This window comes from Cupressus sempervirens, chromosome 1 (genome assembly GCF_028749045.1).
Source record: "Cupressus sempervirens isolate cs-2001-9-10 chromosome 1, ASM2874904v1, whole genome shotgun sequence".
In the NCBI taxonomy this organism is placed as follows: Eukaryota; Viridiplantae; Streptophyta; class Pinopsida; order Cupressales; family Cupressaceae; genus Cupressus; species Cupressus sempervirens.
This window is the reverse complement of record NC_143118.1, coordinates 455,367,985-455,387,622: the sequence shown is the minus strand read 5'-3', so window position 1 is coordinate 455,387,622 and position 19,638 is coordinate 455,367,985.

The following is a 19,638-nucleotide window of genomic DNA, read 5'->3' as shown; positions in this document are numbered from 1 at the left end:
AAACATTACAAGTTAAGTAGATGCATTTAATTATATGAATTATGACATTAGGTCATGATTTGGAAATAAATATTAGAATGGATAAGGTATCAACTACTAAGTAGATGCAAAATTAATACATGGATAAAATTAAGTACTAAGGATGAATGTTAGAAAGGAAATTAAGTAATATTGTTTAATGGAACCTATTAGGACTCTACACCTATGATATAAGAGAGCTTATTACAAAAGAAGTTATGTTCAAAAAATATTTATTATATAGACTATAAATTAAATTCCCTGATTCATTTGGAACATTGGAGGGTTCTCCTTGGAGCTCCAGGATGAATCACAGGTTGGAAACCTTCTTTTACTCTTTATCAAAGGGAATCAATTCCTAGCTTACCAATTTTATAGTTGCATAAAACATGAAGTATGAAGCATAAAAATGGGAATATACCTTACATAAACACCCAACAAAACCATCATAACCAGTAGAGATGTAATACATCCAAATTCATATGTAGAAGAACTATTACTTTAAAAATTCATTCATTTTCCATATTAGTTCATGTTGGTTTCAACATAACAAAGAAAGAGAGACAAGGAGCAAGGATGATGCCTACTTTGTTTCTTGAGAAAGGTTGTAGGTGAAGCCTCTGTGAGATTCCAAGAATTCCAATGCTCCTAGCTTTCTTCGTTTTCTCTTTCCTCCCAAATTCTCTAAAAAGTTCTTTTGTGTAGGTTCCCTTCTCAATAATTTTAGACTATATTTTTCACATTAATTTTTCTATATTTTTTCCTAATAATTTCGTGTCCCTTCACTCCCAAGAAGGCTCCTACTTTATAGGGAGAAGAGAGCTACTATGAATGGTTGTGATCATTTGCAACATGAAACTCTATGGTTTTCTTAATTAAATAAAACATTAGTCTATTTATTTAAATGGAAAACTATTTATAGGTTTCTTACATTGTCATGATTATCTTAAACAAATAATCCACATGGTTTATTGGTCAAATCTCTACAATCTCACATAAGGGGTCAAGGGTTCTAATCTTATGCCCTTTTACTACTTTCCATATGCCATATTATCTTATATCTATAGATTATATGTTATCTTCCTTATTAAAGTTCTCAAAGAGTATGAGAGGTGAGATGGTGGGAGGTCAAGTGTTCAAACCTTAAAGAATATTATTTAGAGTCATTATTTTTATCTCTTTATTTCATTTGTCTTTTATCTCATTTTTTATTATAATAATTATTTTTTTGTCCATTTTATTTTAATTTATCCATTCACAAAGACATGTATATATATAGACACACAAATACACATATATGTATATATATAGTAAATTAAACTAAAACTCACATTGTAAATAATTTAATGTCACACATAAAACTAAAGTAAATGTATATTTATTTAGGCATATATGTATTCACCCATATATAATTGGATAGATATACTTAACTAACCTTTGAAAATATCATGAGATCAAGATCCACCTAACACCACAAATAAAATATTAGAATACCATCTCAAGATAAAAATCAAATTTAAAACTACCAGTATAACAATCAACTATCACAATGGTAAATTTGAGGAAAGAATCCCAAAAGATCCCCAAATGGTAGTGAACTCCCTAATCATGAATTCTAGGATAAGGGTTTCTATATAGACCATGGTTCCATCTCCCTTTAACAATAACTAGTTCGATGATTTTTTCAAGAACACACAGACCTGTACATCTAGGTTGATCGATGCCTAGTACATGCACACACCTACATCACCAACTGAAAAGATATAATACATATACATACATATATTTATGTATATATGTATATGTATATATATGTATGTATTTGTATATACACACACATATATATTATATATATGTATATATAAAAATAGTGACATGCAAGGAAGGAGTGCAACATTGTGTAGTTCCATCAAAGAAGTAAGTATGAGTTCCTCCCCTCATCTTGAAGACATGCTAGATAGAGTAAACATACACACACAATGGGTTAGCAGGGTTAGATCAAATTCTAATCAAATAAAAAACTAACTAGGGTATATTAAACATCACCATGACCCTACATTACTTCCTATTTTCCATCAAGTCACTTGTTAGGGTTAGAGGGGTATTACAATAGTAACTATCAAATAAGACCACCAAATTATAAGGAATAAATTGAATCTGAAAGGGTCAAGTTGATTGATACATTTATTGCTCCAACTAAAATCCTAGAAATAAGTGAATTATCCTTTCCAAGTTCAGAGAAGGAGAGTCCATAAAATCCTTTGATAAGAATTAAAGAGCATATAAAAGATTCATGTAAATACAAACTCTATGACATATAACCACATTCTTATTAGAGAAGGAGAGAAAAATAGTATTAAAAAGGAATCCAACACTAGAGGAACAATAAAACAATGATAATATTCTCATACAAACAAAAATGATAAAATGGAGAATTATTAAGAGGATAGAGTCAAATGTCATTTTTTATTATCAAAACTACTAAAGGAAATTATGAAAGTACATGATGAATTAAGAGAAGATATAAGCCAATTGAACTCTAAGAGGAATGAAGAGACAAAGAAAAATTCATCTATTAACTCTCTAAGGGATGATGAGATGTCACACCTAGAGGAAGTGGTGGACCCAAAAGAAGATGCAAGAAGCTCAAAATATCAACAAGATGGGGATAAAATGGAAACTACAAAAAAATTAGAAGTTATTTACAATATGATGACCATCTTCAAACTTATTCAAGAAAGTATACAAGCAAGGATGAATATGATAGGAGTAACAGAACTGATCCAAGATAATCAGGAACATTTAGTTGAAAATATGTTATCCTAGGAAGAAGAGGAAATAATTAATGATCAAGATAGTAGTAATGTCAATGAAACATTTGTTAGAAAGTAAAGTACACTAAAAGAATTGTTGTGTGGGGGGGGGGGGGGGGGAGGGGGGTGGGGTGAATTAGTTATTTAATTAAAACATCATAATATCTTTTATTGATTCTCAAACATGTAAAAAATATAGAAAGATAACCATGCACAATAACACCACATATGTTAGCTAGGGAAACCCTTGATCAGAGGGAAAACTCTAGTGGGGATAATACCCAAAAAATGATGTACTAATATAAAACTTCCAGACTGTAAGAGGATAGAATCTGTTAGGAGTCAATGAAATAAAATCAATACATTTGAGTCCGTGTTAGGAGACAATGAATCCTTGTTAGAAGATTCCAACCCTATAAGGAGTTGAATAAAACACCTCTAAAACTACCATCCAAATAGCCTCAACACTACTCCTTCTGAATAATACAATGTGAAACAAAAACTGTCCAACTAGAAACTTGTCTTGCTAAATATTGTTCCTTGTAAGCTCACCATGTCTCAATTCAACCAAACTCTACTACAATCTTCACAAGTTTACATACCAAGCTTACAAAATATATTTCAAAGATATGTTTCATATCACTACTCTCTACCACAAGGAAATAACCTTTCCTTTATATTAATTCCTTAAAAAAAATCATTGAACCATCCTTTAGGCTTTCCCAATTTATAATAAAAATATAATACCGTATTAAGATATTACAATACATGTTATATTATAATTTTACACTTGATCCAAGATTACAAACAAACTATCAGCTCATACTCTTCAATAACTTTCCACTCAATGATCTTAAAATTATGCCCTCTAAACCAAAGAATCTCTAACATTTCTTTGACCTTTTTTTAGTCTTCTTAAGCTAATTACATCTCTGTGAGAAGATAGAATAAAAACAACAATACTGATGTAGGCAAGGGATGAATAACTAGGGCCAAAGGCACACCCAGCTATCCAAAATACCCTGCAAGAGTTAACACAACAGAAGAAAACATGAGGAACAACACCAAGGAGAGGGAGAATAAGGATATATTTATTGATTCATCAAATATTCACCATACATGCCCAGTTGTAAGCTCTTTTGGGTTACGACCAATTACAAATGTACAACTTCTAGATCTTCAAATCAACTTTTTAAATCCACATATCTCTTTTGTTTTGAACACTCCCTGAAAATCTACCCTAACCCTAAACCTAAACACCCTACTTATACTTGCCAAAATGGCTTATGGATAATTCTAGAACATAGAGAAACCACAAATTGACCCTCATCAAATATAATTAACTATACCAAAATTAAATGTGAGCAAAGTCAACCCAATTGGAACTAGGAAGAATGAGCTAATGTGCAAGATTACAAAGAAACTCAGGATGCTCCTGAATCAGACAACCAGGGTTGGGAAAAAAATGATTCTCCTAAATCATACAAGTGTCACACCCTGAGCTAAATCCAACTTAGACTAAGAAATCCATGTAGCATCTTCAACTCGTGTATTCTTCCAATTCACTAAATATTCATTGTAATCTTTTCCTCCTATTCTCTTACCAACTCTTTGATCCAATGTCTATTCAACCTCTTCAATTTTTTTCTTAGGATAATCATCAGGTATAGTAATTTCATCCTCTGACTCATGATACTTATACAAATCAGCAATATTGAATATAGGAGATATACCCATGTCATCAGGTAACTCAACTTCATAAGCATTACCACTATCAAAATTCTTCAAGATCTTACAAGGTCCAAATTTCTTCATCTTCAACTTACTATATATTCTAGCTGGGAATCTTCCTTTCATCAGATGAACCATCACCTCATCACCAACCTAAAAATCATGGTGTCTTCTAGACTGATAAGCATTCTCTTTATACTTTTGATTACTTTGTTCCAATCTCAACTTCACTTCTTTATGTAAAGACTCTATAAAATCAGAAAATTCTTCTCCTGCAGTTATATGCAAATTCAGCTTGTGCCAGTACCATCTCCCAATTACTTGGCTTATTCCCAACCAAACATCTTAGAAAATTACCCAAGCTTCTATTCACAACCTTTGTCTATCCATCTATTTGTGGATGGAATGTAGAACTAAAATTCAACTCAGTACCCATCTTCTTCCACAAAGTCTTCAAAAATATCCAACAAACTTACTGTCTCTGTCAGAAATAATACTTCTTTGTAATCCATGCAATCTCACAATCTCTTTAAAAAAAAATTTCAGCAACATGCTCAACATCTGATGTCTTCTTACATGGTATAAAATGAGCCATCTTAGAAAATCTGTCCACTACCACAAATATGGAATCATACCCTTTCATTGTCTTAGGCAATCCAAGAACAAAATCCATACTAATGTCAGTCCAAGGTTTCTCAGGAATAGTAATAGGTGTATACAAACCAATATTTTGACTCACTCCTTTTGCAACTTGACAAACTCCACAACTCTTTACAAATTTTTGAACATTCTTATACATTTGTGGCCAATAATATTTTTCTTTCAGCAAACCCAATGTCTTATCAATTCTAAAATATCCAGCTAATCCACCACTATGCTATTCCTTAATTAGATTCAAGCTCATAGAACTTCTAGGAATACACAACTAAATTCCTTTGAACAACATACCTTGAATGAAATAATCATCATACTTACTTATGTGATTTGTCAGATTTGGTCCTATACACTCTCTCCATGCCTCAGAAAAATCAGAATCAGCATCGTATAACTCTTTCATCTCATCAAAATCAAGAACTTCAACCTTCATTTCAGTCAACAAAGAACATCTTCTACTCAATGCATCAACAACTTTGTTAGTAACTCCACTCTTATGCTTAATCACATATGTAAAACTCTGCAAATATTCAACCCACTTCATATGTCTTTGATTCAATTTATGTTGACTTCCCAAGTATTATAAAGCTTTATGATCAGTATACAACACAAACTCCTTAGGCATCAAATAATGTCTCCACTTCTTCAATTCTTGAACAATATCATAAAACTCTTGATCATACACAGAATATTTCCTTCTAGCATCATTCAAATTTTCACTAAAGAAAGAAAAAGGCTAACCTTCTTGACTTAATACAGCTCCTATTGCATTACCACTTGCATCGCATTCAACTTGAAATACTTTGTTGAAATTAGGCAAAGCCAATATCAATAATTCTGCAACCTTTTGTTTCACAGTCTCAAAAATCTTATCAACTCCATGTGTCCACTTGAATTCCTTTTTATCCCCCCTCATTGTCTCATTCATAGCATTGCAAACAACACTAAAATTCTTTATAAACTTTCTATAAAAACTAGGTAAACCATGAAATGATCTTACCTCACTCACATTCTTAGGTGTAGGCCATTCCAAAATTGGTTTAATCTTCTCAGGATCCATCTTCAAACCGTCAACTAAAATCACAAATCCTAGATACACAATCTCCTCTTACATAAAAGAACACTTTTTCAAATTAATCAGCAACTTTTCCTCTTTCAACCTCTGCAATACTTGTCTAATATGCTCAAGATGTTCTTCCTTAGTCTTACTGAATATCAGAATATCATCCAAATAAACAATCACAAACTTACCAAAAAATCTTTTCAAAACTTCATTCATTAACCTCATGAAAGTACTAGGTGCATTAGTCAAACCAAAAGGCATAACCAACCATTCATACAAACCATATTTTGTCTTGAAAGTAGTCTTCCATTCATCACCTTCTCTGATTCTGATCTGATGATAGCCACTCTTCAAATCAATCTTGGTAAAATACTTTGCTCCACTTAAACAATCCATTATGTCATCCATCCTTGGCTTAGGAAACCCATATTTCACTGTTATCTTGTTAATGGCTCTAGAATCAATACACATTCTCAATTCTACATTCTTTTTAGGTGCTAATACAGTAGGTACAACACATGGACTCAAGATTTTTTTGATCAAACCTTTCTACAACAACTCATGCACTTTTCTATTAAGTTCTTCATTCTCTGTAGGTGTCAATCTATATGGTTCTTTGTTTGGAAAACTTTTTCCAGGAATCAAATCCATACAATGATTTATACTTCTTATTGGAGGTAATCCATCAGGAAGATCATCAGAATCAATGTCTTTATATTCATTGAGAAATTTTGCAATTTCTTCTGGCACTTGGTCAATACTACCATCTATCACTTGGTCACCACTATCTGGCACTCGGTTAGCATTATTCTCTTGTACTTGGCCTTCATTGACAAAACTTGGTTTTCTTGAAATTATGGCAAAACAAACCTAATTCTTCTTCACTTCCTTTTTAAATTGTTTCCCATTAACCATAAAAATCTTTACAGTAGTTCAATTAACCTCATCTGGAACTTCAATCAAAGGCAACATTATTTGTTTCTTCCCATTCACCCAAAGAGTGTATTGATTCAATCTTCCATCATGTACATCATGTCTATCATATTGCCAAGGTCTACCCAATAAAATATGACAACAATCCATGGGCATAATATCACACAAGACTTCATCAACATAATGTCCAATTTTAAATTTCGCAAGGCATTGCTCACTTACCAATATCTTATGCTAATCTTTGATCCATGAAACATGATAAGGTTTTGGATGTTTCAATCTCTCTAACTGCAACTTGGTAACCAGCTCTTTTGATGCTAGATTTGTAGAACTCCCACTGTTAATGATCACTTTGGAACATTTTCTAGCCATCTTACATCTTGTCTTGAAAAGAATTATCCTTAAAATAGGTTCCTCATCACTTCTTTTGTTACATAAGGTTCTTCTCACCATCAGATTTTCTCCAACCTCAGGTCCACTTGGTGAACTTTCAATGTCTTCTTGAATCACAACATTTCTATTGTTTTGTCCACTCTCAGAGGATCTACATTTAAAAGATCTATGCCCTTCTTTGCCACATCTAAAACAATTACCATGAAATCCACTTGTAGAATAGGAATTACCTCTTCCCCGATAAGAATTAGTGCCTCCTTGGTAAGAACTACCACCTTTCCATTTGGTCTTGCCTTTATCATCACTCTTCCACTTAGATTTGCCTTTATCTTGCACAGAATTGTCAGATCTACTACTTTCTCCATAAGATCTATCTCTACCTCTTTGGAATCTACCACCTCTACCTCTTTTTCTTTGTTCATGCTTCTTTGTCAAGATCTCCTCAGCCTTCAAGGCATACTAGTATGCTTCTTCCACACTTTCCAACTTCACAAAACTTATCTCATATTGAATTCTAGATCTCAATCCATTAATGTACCTTGCAATTTTCTCAACATCATCATCCACATGTCCAGATCTGATGTCCAATCTATAGAATTTCTCAGTATATTCTTTCACAATCATGTCCCTTTGTTTCAAATTTTGCATCTTTCTCAATAAGCTAACTTGGTAATTAGTAGGAAGGAATTTGTTCTTTACCTTATTCACCATCTTTAGCCAAGTTCTTATCTTCTCCTTTCCTCTCCTTTCTCTATCAGTTTGCAAGTGCTCCCACCATAATGATGCATGACCTTTCAGCCTAGTGACTGCAATCTTCACCTTTCTGTTATTAGGAGTGTTTTCATACTCAAAGAACTTCTCCATATCAGAGATCTAATCCAGCAAAATATTTGTATCCGATTTCCCATCATAAGGGACAACTTCTACAATAGGATTTGAATTTTCCCTAGCCAATAATTGCAACAATCTTTCCTCATCTCGATCTTCTTTAGGTTCTGGATTATGGTATGGTGTTGTTGCTTCATCCTCACTTTAATCTTCAAGATGCACTCCTCTCCTTTGGGCTATCTCCACAACATCTAATCTGGCTGCAATTTTTCTTAACTGATCCAATATAGCGTTATCAACATTATTTCCTCTACCACGAACCATCTTTACAAATCAGGTTCCTACAAGATCGTAACCCTCTACAAGTTATAGGTCAAATCCACAGATCTGCCACCCTACAACCAGATCCAAACCAGGGTTCTACACTATCCAATTTCCACAAGGATGAACTTTGGGCTCTGATACCAACTGACGCAAGAAAGGGATGAATAACTAGGGCCAAAGGCACACCCAACTATCCAAACCACCCTGCAAGAGTTAACACAATAGAAGCAAACACAAGGAACAACACCAAGGAGAGGGAAAACAAGGATATATTTATTGATTCATCAAATATTCAGCATACATGCCCAGCTGTAAGCCCTTTTGGGTTACAACCAATTACAAATGTACAACTTCCAGATCTTCAAATCAGCTTTTTAAATCCACATATCTGTTTTGTTTTGAACTCTCCCTGAAAATCTACCCTAACTTTAAACCTAAACACCCTACTTATACTTGCCAAAATGGCTTACAGATAATTCTAGAACATAGAGAAACAACAAGTCGACCCTCATCAAATATAATTAACTATACCAAAATTAAATGTGAGCAAAGTTGGCCCAATTGGAACTAGGCAGAATGAACTAATGTCCAGGATTACAAAGAAACCTAGGATGCTCCTGCATCAAATACCTACTTTCCAAAAATGTTTTCTAAAACTTGCATTCACTAAAATCTGCATAACTTTGTCCAATCTTTATTTTTTTGTATGAGCTTCTACTTGTATCATCTAGAAACATTGTGGAACATAACCTCAAGTACACATAAGCTGATCTTGAATCTATGAAGTGTTCCAAATGCTTCTTCCTCTATAACTCTTCTAGTCTTCACATGATAACTAGTATGTTGACATTAATGAAAAACACTATCTTGATTGTAACAGATAATAAATGAATCATGTCTCCAATAATGTTAATATACTCCACTTAGGAATATCACCAGCATTCATGCTAGTGATATCCCCCTTTGGCATTGGTGGCAATATAGATGAAAACCATCTAAGTTCCAAGAATACAGAATACACTTCTTCCTCATGAATGCCATTTGTAAATAGCTCGTTCTCTTTCACAGGTAACCAAAATGCATAAGGAAGGTGTTAATCTCCCACATACATCAACATATTTCTTAAATTCTCTTTATCAATCAAATCATGTTCATGAATCAAATACACATCTCTTGAAAGGATGTATCAAGTATAATATTTTTCATGTACTCATATCTCTTATGTTTTTCATGTACATATCTCTGCCCCATTGATATCACTAAAACATGTATCATTATATCGGTTCTCAAAGTTTAATCATTTCTAAAACAATCCATTCCAAGATTCGGTGTCCGAATACACTATAAAATACCAATACCAAGAGTCCTTAATGACTCTTCTAAAAAAAAAATACTACCCCATAGGAGAAGCATCAAGAATCCAATACAATAATAATTGTGCTCCGCTACAAGGTGGATTGATAAAATATTTGGATCAACTACTCTCAAGTAGGTTGGGGCATAATGCCAAGCATACCTTGTCAAATACTCAAATGTGTCCTTAGCCAAAGGCTTTTTGAATATATCTGCTATCTACTCCATTATGCTAACATATTCCAATATGATCTCTTTTTCAATAACTTTCTCTCTCAAAAGTGATACTTAATAGATATATGATTTTTTTTATGGAATACTTGATTCTTTGACATACTTATAGTACTTGTGTTATCACAATGTATAATAAGAAGCTCAGTGAACTCTATCCCAATGTCTTTCAACATTTACTTCATCCAAATAATTTGATTACATTTTTCTTTTACTAATACATACTCTCCTTCTATTGTACTTTGTGAAATATAACTCTCTTTTTTGTTCAGTCAAGAAACCAATGTTCCTCCCAAGAAGAATCTCCACCACTGGTTTTCTTTTTGTCATCTACACTTCCTACCCAATCAACATCAATGTATGCATATAAAGTGAAACCATGTGATCTGTCATACCATAATCTATAATTAGATGGACCTTTTAAATGTCTAAAAATATTTTTAGTGATGTATAATGTATCTCTTTAGGATCTACCTAAAATCTTTCATTAATTCCAATTGCATTAGCTCTATCAGGTCTAGTTTGTGTCAAATATTGCAATCTACCAATCATAGATCTGTACTTTTTCTATTCATTAGTAAGAGATTGATCTTTGCTACATAAATTACATCCAATTACCATGGGTGTTCCAATATGTTTAAAACTTTCCAATCCAAATACTTTGAGTAAATCTTTAAGATACTTCATTTTTGCTATAAAAATATCATCTTTGTTATGTACAGTCTACAATCCCAAGAAGGATTTCATCTCTGCAATCATACTCATCTCAAATTATTTCTTCATTTCTTGTAAAAATATCTCACTTGATTCATCATTACTTCAAATAATATTGTGATCCACAAATACCACAACAATAAATAAACTTTTGCCATTCTTTCTAAGATGCAAGTTACTATCAACATTATTTTTTACAAATACCAAATTTGTCACGTATTTATCCAATTGTGTTTTAGAAAGTAAAGTCCACCAAGAAAACTGAAGGAGTGTGGGGGGGGGATTAGTTTTGCAATCAAAACAATTTTTTTAATCCTTATTGAATCTAAAACATATAATCAATAAGTATAATAACAACATGAAGATAGCCATAAGCAATAACACCAAATTTGTTAACTAGGGAGACCCTTGATTAGGGGAAAAACCACGATGGGGATGGTACCCAAAAAATGATGTGCTAATAAATAAATTCCTTGAAAGAGCATGGACCCTATTAGTATTCAATAAAATAAATTCAGTACCTATCAGTTCTTGTTAGGAGACTTTGGATCCATGTGAGAAGATTCATACCCTATTAAGAGTAGTGCTAGCTCTATTAGGAGTTGTGAAAGGGAAAAGTACCCACTATCCAAATAGCTTTAGGGGTGTTGTGGTCTTACAATGAATTCAATATTTTGAGTCAAAAAATAGGGACCCCATAGTTTCTAAATCATTTACAAGACACCCAGTTAGGTGTCTCGATTATCTGTGACCCTCCTCTAGGTCTAGATGAAAACTCGACATCCAATTGGGTAGTGTTGGGTACTAATGAGGGAAAAAATAACTATTTTTAAAGGTTTCTTAGTGAATAAAGTGTGTATATGCACACTTGCACATATGCACATGTGTGCCAAGTACACAGATGTGCACTTGCATCATTGTGACGATTTGCACCTGTGGAGGTGTGCACTAAGGAACCACCTAGAGCCTATATAACTCCCTCCCCCCCTACTCTCCCTACTTGTCATTATTCCCTCTCTAAATGTGCACCTTCATACCCTCATGAGGTTCATTGCTATGCTAGCTCACTACTCTAAAAATCCTCTACATTCCAACCTTAGGTAAAGGTAACTTCGGTGGTATGCACATCCAGACATGTACATGTGCCTACAAAAGGTGCACATGTGTGCAGCAAAACCCCAACCCAAAATCTAGTGTAAGAAAAGACCACACACATTTCTATGTATGCATTTGCACACATGTACACCTTGTATAGGTTCACAATGTGTACAACTATGAACATTGTGGTAAATTGCAAAAAAATCAAGTGCACTAGCACATCTTATGTAGCTGCACAAGGTGCACTAGTGTGTAAATCAGTCACTTAAGGGGGTTTTGGTTAGTTTTGACTCTATTTTTACTTAGTTTTTTGTTTGTTAACATTATCCTAAGTGTCATTACAACTTTCTAACATTAGGATACTAATATTTCTCCCCTTCTATGCAGATACAATGACATCATCATCCTCTATGGTGGAAAAGATGGAACCAAAGATGGTGGCTTTTGATTACGAAGGAGCACCAAAGAATTTTTGATTCTAGGAAAAACACATAGAGATCCAAGACACTGAACTAGGCCACATTGATTGGAATGTCTTCTTGACCATTTGCAAAAATCCTAAAGAGAGGGCAGCTATGGTATCAACTTTTATCAAGAGTGGGTTAGTGAATGCCACTTCTTATCCAACATTCATTCAATTACCTAAGTTGATCATGAAATTGGCCCAAGACTACATACCTAAAGAGAAGGTTGTCAAGAGTATAACTAGAGAGATAGTATTGGATCTAAGGCCATAAAACTTAAAAATGGTCTTACACCTTCTATGAGAAGATCAATACCTTCATATATCTTATGAAGGTGTAGATACGTGGTATAGAGAAAATGAACCAAAGGCTAAGGAGTTGGTACAATATAAGTACTTGATTGATAGGACACCCTTGGGCTAAAGAGTGAGAAAGGTGGATATGACAAGTGGATATATGATTGACAATATTGGTTGCTCAATTTTTTTCTTGAGTAGAGCCATGGGCCTTCCTGCAGTAAGCCACTTGGAGACATGGATGCTACACTTCATGGAAACCATCATAACAACCAAGATGTCTATTGATTGGGCTACAATTCATAGTGATAATTTAGGTGAGAAATTGATCTCAGTGAAAAATTCCCCTACTTTTATATTATTTTAGATATTATGTATCTCCTGGTAGCTAGAACCATAGGCCATCTAGGATTATATAGAAAGGGAAGCATGCAAGATGCAAATGCTTGGACCTATGTAGTATACCCACAACTGGTGAAAAAGAAGCTCCCATACAAAATGTGAAATACTAAGTGGTCAATGATGGTTTCATATTCACCATAATTAGATTCATAGAAGGGGATTATGTAAAGATGATGTTAGTAGAGGTTGTAGCATGTATAAGAGAAATTAGTGCTTGCTACATTTAGTTTAAGTCTTTCTCCTATCTCCAAGTATATGGTACTCATTTACATCCTAAAAAGCTCACGTGGTATCCATCTTACAGGCTTATACTACTTGAGATAGCTTGACAACTTGCCTCTACATATAATAGAGTGAGAAAATAACATAAGAAGACATGGGTATGGCAAATCACCATCTGAGCCTTTGAGATGAAGCAAAGGAAAGATATAGCCATATTTCACTCATAATGGGTCCAATATCCTCTAGAGAATTACTAGTCACCTCGGCCATATTTTGAAAGGATTGGGATGGTCTTACACCTAGTAGGTGAGAAATCATATCTAAAGAAGCCCTCAAAGATCATTGGATGAATGCAATATATGACTATGATGTTCACATTAGGGACTAATGTAGAATGACTCTAAAATTGGTAGAAAAGGTGTTAAACATGGAGACACCCCTAAGGGCCTAGGACAAAGACATCCCTAAGATAATGGATCCCTTGTAGAATAGGGATAAGGTCAATGAGAGACCCATAATGAATGCAAAAATTGCACATGAGGAGAAGAATGATATGGATCATCATGGTCAACATGTGGTCAAACTTATAAGGGAATGGATCAAGAAAACTTTTTGAATGGATTGAATTCCCTAGGCCATACCTCTTTAGGTTACAACCCAACTAAGGAGAGGAAAAGGAAGAAAGGTTATTATATTGAGCTACCCTTCCAAATAACCAATGAGGCTAGAAATGGTACACCAACACAAGTGGGAGGTTGATTATTTTGAGATGGGAAAAGGCAAGGGAAAGAAGAATAAGGTAGCCCATAGGGAAAGAAAGTAAGTTGTGAAGGCATAAGATGAACTAGTTAACGAGGGCATAACAAGAGGTTGAACAAACTCAAGAAGAGTAGCAATAGGAGAAACAATTGGTACAACTAGAAGACAAATGGGTCCCACCACCTTGAACCTTAGAGGAAGAAGCCTTCTCATCAATGCCTAAGAGAGCTCAAATAGAAATAATGGTGGTAGGAGTGAAAAGGAGATGACTAAAGAAGAGGAACACTCGCTCTCCATAGATGCCAAAAACTATTGTAGAGGTGGAAGATGAGGAAGAAGGGGAATAAGTTGAGTTTGTCACTTTAAATAAAAGGACTCTCTTGGCTATTGTGGCTGAAGAAGAGAGAAGAAGAAGTTCAACTCAAACACCTCCATCTGTCCCTAGGGAACCTATCCAGGTTGAAACCTTAGAAAATGAACAGAAGAAATGGATAGCAAAAATGGAAGGTGAGGGAGAAAACATTTTTAAACTCTCAAATTTTGATTTTATGCCTATAGGCACTGAGAATGGAGGAGAGAAAACAAGGGAAACTCCCAAGAATGAGCCATTAGGAGAGTATTTAAAACAATTAACTCCTTTACCTTAAGGACCTATTGTCATTCCTCCTCCTTGAGTACATGACATAACAATGGTAGTAGATAAGGGATTAGTAGCTCCACCTCCTCCAATTATTGAAGCATAAATAAAGAGTCAAAATATAGAGGAAGGTGAATATACATAGTTTCATGCTAATGAAGTATCTAAAGAAGGACAGATAGCAGAAGAAAGCTAGCAAGTTCCTCCAAATGTAAAGGCTAGGGCCTTATCCCAACATAACAGATAAGCTCTCTCTAAATATATTCCTCAACCGAAGAAGACTCTAGAGAGGAGTGATAAGGGAAAGGATCCTACTTCATAACCAACTTCTTGAACACAATACAAGTCACCAATGGGGACAAAACCATCATGGTTGAAGATGGAGGTTATGATTAGACAAAAGAGGTAGACGGAATTGAAAAAAGAGGAGGGAACAACATAATTAATAAAGGAAATCTAGAAACTTGAGGCACCTAAAGGTGATGCTAAAATACTTGCCTTCACAATGAAGAATCAAAATTAGGACCTTTTAGCACACATTTCCATATCACCTCCTCATGTCCACACAAAATAATTGACTCTAAAAGACGATCAGATGAAGGAGTTCATATTCAAAAAGCCCATGGTGGATACAAAAAGGTCTTGATTACCATGAGCCTCAAGCAAGTGTTTTTACAATATTGACAAAGACGAGCTTGAGTTAATAATGTTGTGGAAGTATAATAAACTATTGAGAGGATACTTGAACAAGGTAGTAGGTCCAATAGATTTTTCTAATTGTGAAATTAATCTTGAAGCTACATTAGAAAGGAAGGAGGCAAGGCCATCAATGGATTTATTTTCAAATGCATTCGAGAAATGACATCACAGTCTTGAGCAGACAGGGGTGCAAATAATGTAGGGCCATTTGGACCTATTTCACAACATCTAGACTAAAGCTAACAAATTGCTTTCTATTATAAATCAATATTTTGGGCTAATGGGTAAAGTGTATATGTGGGCCAATGATTTGCAAGTATTCAGATCTATAAAAGGGAAAAGGTACCAGATGCGAAAGGAGATATACTCAGTAGAGGATTTGGATAAATTAGATGATTGGACATAAAATATATCTTCTAGGAATAAATTCATGGAGGGGTTACATGAAGATATTCAAGAGATTAAGAATAAGGCTCAAGAGAAATTTTTTGAAGCGGATAAATACTACATTGCTGCTAGCCTTGGTATTTTTGAAGATGAGTCAAAGATCAAGATTTCCTTGGTAAAAAATATAGTTCAAAAATTCAGAGATAAATTTGAAAATTCTTAGTTAGAAGATGATGTAAGACAAGCATTTAAAATTAAAGAATCATTTTTCGAACTGGATAGTAAGCTTGAGGATTTTGCGAATACAAGAATAGAAGTGAGCAACTACTGACAAGTAGTTATAAATAAGTATGAATCATTAGATTTAGAAAAAGGATAATTTAGTGGCAAAGATAATAGATAAATTTAAAAGAAAACATCTAGACATCATTTTGGTATAAAGGGGAAGAAAGCCCATATGTTGGAAATCGAGTTTTGACACTGAAGAAGATTTTTTGGAATTTTTTAGTCATGTCACCAAGATGGACTTTTTGAAGTTGTGCCTCACCAAGGTGAACATTTTAAATGTGTGCCTCACCAAGGTGTGATTTTTGAATCTGCGCCTCTCCAAGATGCACTTTTCTCAGAGGTGCACTGACAATTTTTAAGAAGTAGTAGTAGATCAACAATTAACTGCTAGTTGCTATTTTAGAGCATTCCATGCATCATAAACATATTTTGATGGAAATTCAACTCCTACGGAAACTAAGAGAAGGATGAGCTTCCATTTTTAGAGCTCTCAGTGACTCATAGATCATCTCATGGATTCTATCTTCTTATCTCCTTCTTCTTTTATTGTTTTAAGTCATGTAAAGGCTCATGCACCCATTAATTGATATAAACAAGGGTGGAGACCTACTTAATACCATTTAGAGAGTTAGTTTCTATGTAAATAACTTGATTTTATTAGTTTTTTAGTAGGATTTTGCATTAGAAGAGCTCTCACTTCTAACATAAAAGGAGGAGAGGATTTCTTTTAAATACATGGATGTAATATGTATTCTAGCCCATTATTTTGATGCAATAACATATGCAATTGGTTCTCTCATTTTGAGTGTAGTAAATCTTGCTAGAGTGTATTATTTTTGTGCATGTAGTTCATGAATAATAATGGAGCTAATGGTCTTATTGAATTTTTATGATTGTAGGATCTTTTAGTTCTAGTGTTTTTCTTATGTTAACAAATTTTGTTGTTATGAAAAATTGGAGAAAGGATCACTACTGTTCTTGCATAGTGTTTTGTCTTGAGTGAGCACACTTTCTGTGGCTTCATGATTTGATGAAACTTGAAACATCTTTTGGTTATTATTAAAGTTATGATTGACAATTGTATCAGTGGAAATGAGGAAGCACAACTCCCAATTTTATTGGTTTCGTACCAGATCCTTATGATAATATAATTCATAGATGTGTTGTTACTTTGGCTTATGTCCATTAGGAATTTCCCTTTTAGTAATTTGGTTAAAATCTCTTGTTACTCTATCTTTGTTATTCTCTTTTCAAACACTTGGTCAAAATAGGAATTCATATAGTTGCAATGATAAAATACATTCATCATAAAATAAAAAATACAAAAAGATATCTTCTTTCTAGTTATATTTCAACATAAGTTGTGCAAATTGGTTGGTATTGGTAAAGGCCTCCTTGTGAACATACATATTTATCTTCAATTGAGTTACCCAACAAGTTGAAAAGAAGCTATCCAAAACCTTGGAGTTGGTCATTGATCAAATTTTCAAGATAGAGTTTTCAAACGATTTCTACTCTTAAGTATCGTGTCAAAAATACCTCTCAACAAGGGTCAAGGCCACCAAACTCACTGTCCAATTGGCCTCTATATTATTCCTTTCAGATAAATACCAAAAGATCAATTATCCATTAGCACTTTCTACCAAATATAATCATTGTGCTCATTCATTGTGCCTCTGCAACACCAAATACTTCTCAGATCTCAATACTAGATCCACAAAATCACATCACATAAATCCCTTAGATTGCTTCCTTGCATAAAATTTACACTTATAATTTGCTTTCTTACTTCAAATATATTACATTTTATAGATGCATAATCACAAGGAAAATAACTTTCCTTTATAGCAAGTTCCTAAAAGAATTTTTTGAGTCAACCTTTAGGATTTTCAAAATTACAATTACAATAGGACCTCTTTTGTTGGAAATGATTGAACTGATCATAAGAACAATTGTTGAAATAAAATATGGAACTGGTAAAGAATGCCCTCAATCATTTTTTTGTCATTGATGTCAAACTTACTACTTGTAGGGATGACAATTGCTTTACTGATCCAAATACTATCAATTAGTTGATTGTCAAGGTGGAGGCAATCAATAAGATGTAACTAGAACACCTAGGAAAAGGTTGAAGTTATGATGTTGTAATGAAATAGAAGGATCAGTCAAGCCATTAATGAAACAATGTATTGGATGACATACTAAAAGATACAAAGAATGAGCACACTAAAACATATCAAAGATCTAAGGTTTTAGCTAACTCTTTTGTAAAGCTCAAACTAAGTTTATTAGAGAGAAGGTGCCGAGCAAGCTAGTAAGAGCCGAGAAAATTCCTAGTTAAGTACCGAGTAAGTTCAAGTGCCGAGTAAGTTCAAGTGCCAAGTAATTTCAAGTGCCGAGCAAGTGCAAGTGCCGAGGAAGTTCAAGTGCCGAGCAAGTGCAAGTGCTGAGCAAGTTCAAGTACCGAGCAAGTTCAAGTGCCGAACAGAATCAAGTGCCGAGCAGAACCAAGTGTCGAGCAGGTATTGATGCCGAGTAACACAGAGGTGCTGAGCACCAGTAACTCAATAATGCCAAGTTGTTGCATTATTAAGGAAATCAAAGATTCATCAGATCTAAGCTGACAGAGTTGTTATCTAGAAATCTGTGAATTAAAAGGAAGATAAGAATGATGAGTTGGTGGCACAGAACACCATGTAGAATGTTTTCAAGATACAATTGGCGAAGAAAACAAGATATGGGGTAGATACATTGTATCCTACCTAATCCGTTTTGAAACCTTAAAATTAGAGAGGGAGAATTGAGCGGGAAAGGAAAATCAGACTTGTATGTAAGAAGACATAAGTTAATGGAAAATAGTGTGGAAGAGAGTGGAATAGAGGGGATAGTGAGAGAGAGAGCTATGGTCAAGCATGGAAGCATGAAATACTGAAGAATAAGCTAAGGAGAAGATAACACAGGAACTCTGTTTGGATAGATGACCACAAGGATGATTGCATTGGTAGAATGAGTAGGAAGACTCAAGGAAACAAAGCTTGAGAGGGAGACAAGCAGTTAGAGCTGAAGTGATTGAAGCCAAGCATAAGGATTGAACTGAAAGAGTGATCTGAAATCTGCAAAGTATGTTGTAAGTTATGTCAGATCAAATGACCATTATAGTTACTTGCTAGAAATTGTAACAGTAAGGTAAATCCTATGGAGTTAGGTTGGTTTAACAGCCATTAGATAAATCCTTTAACAGGGTGACATTCTAAGTGAATGTTCTGAAGACCTTTAACCAGGCCCATTCCTAACAGTTTGGTGAAATCCTCTAACAAGGTCACATTTAACA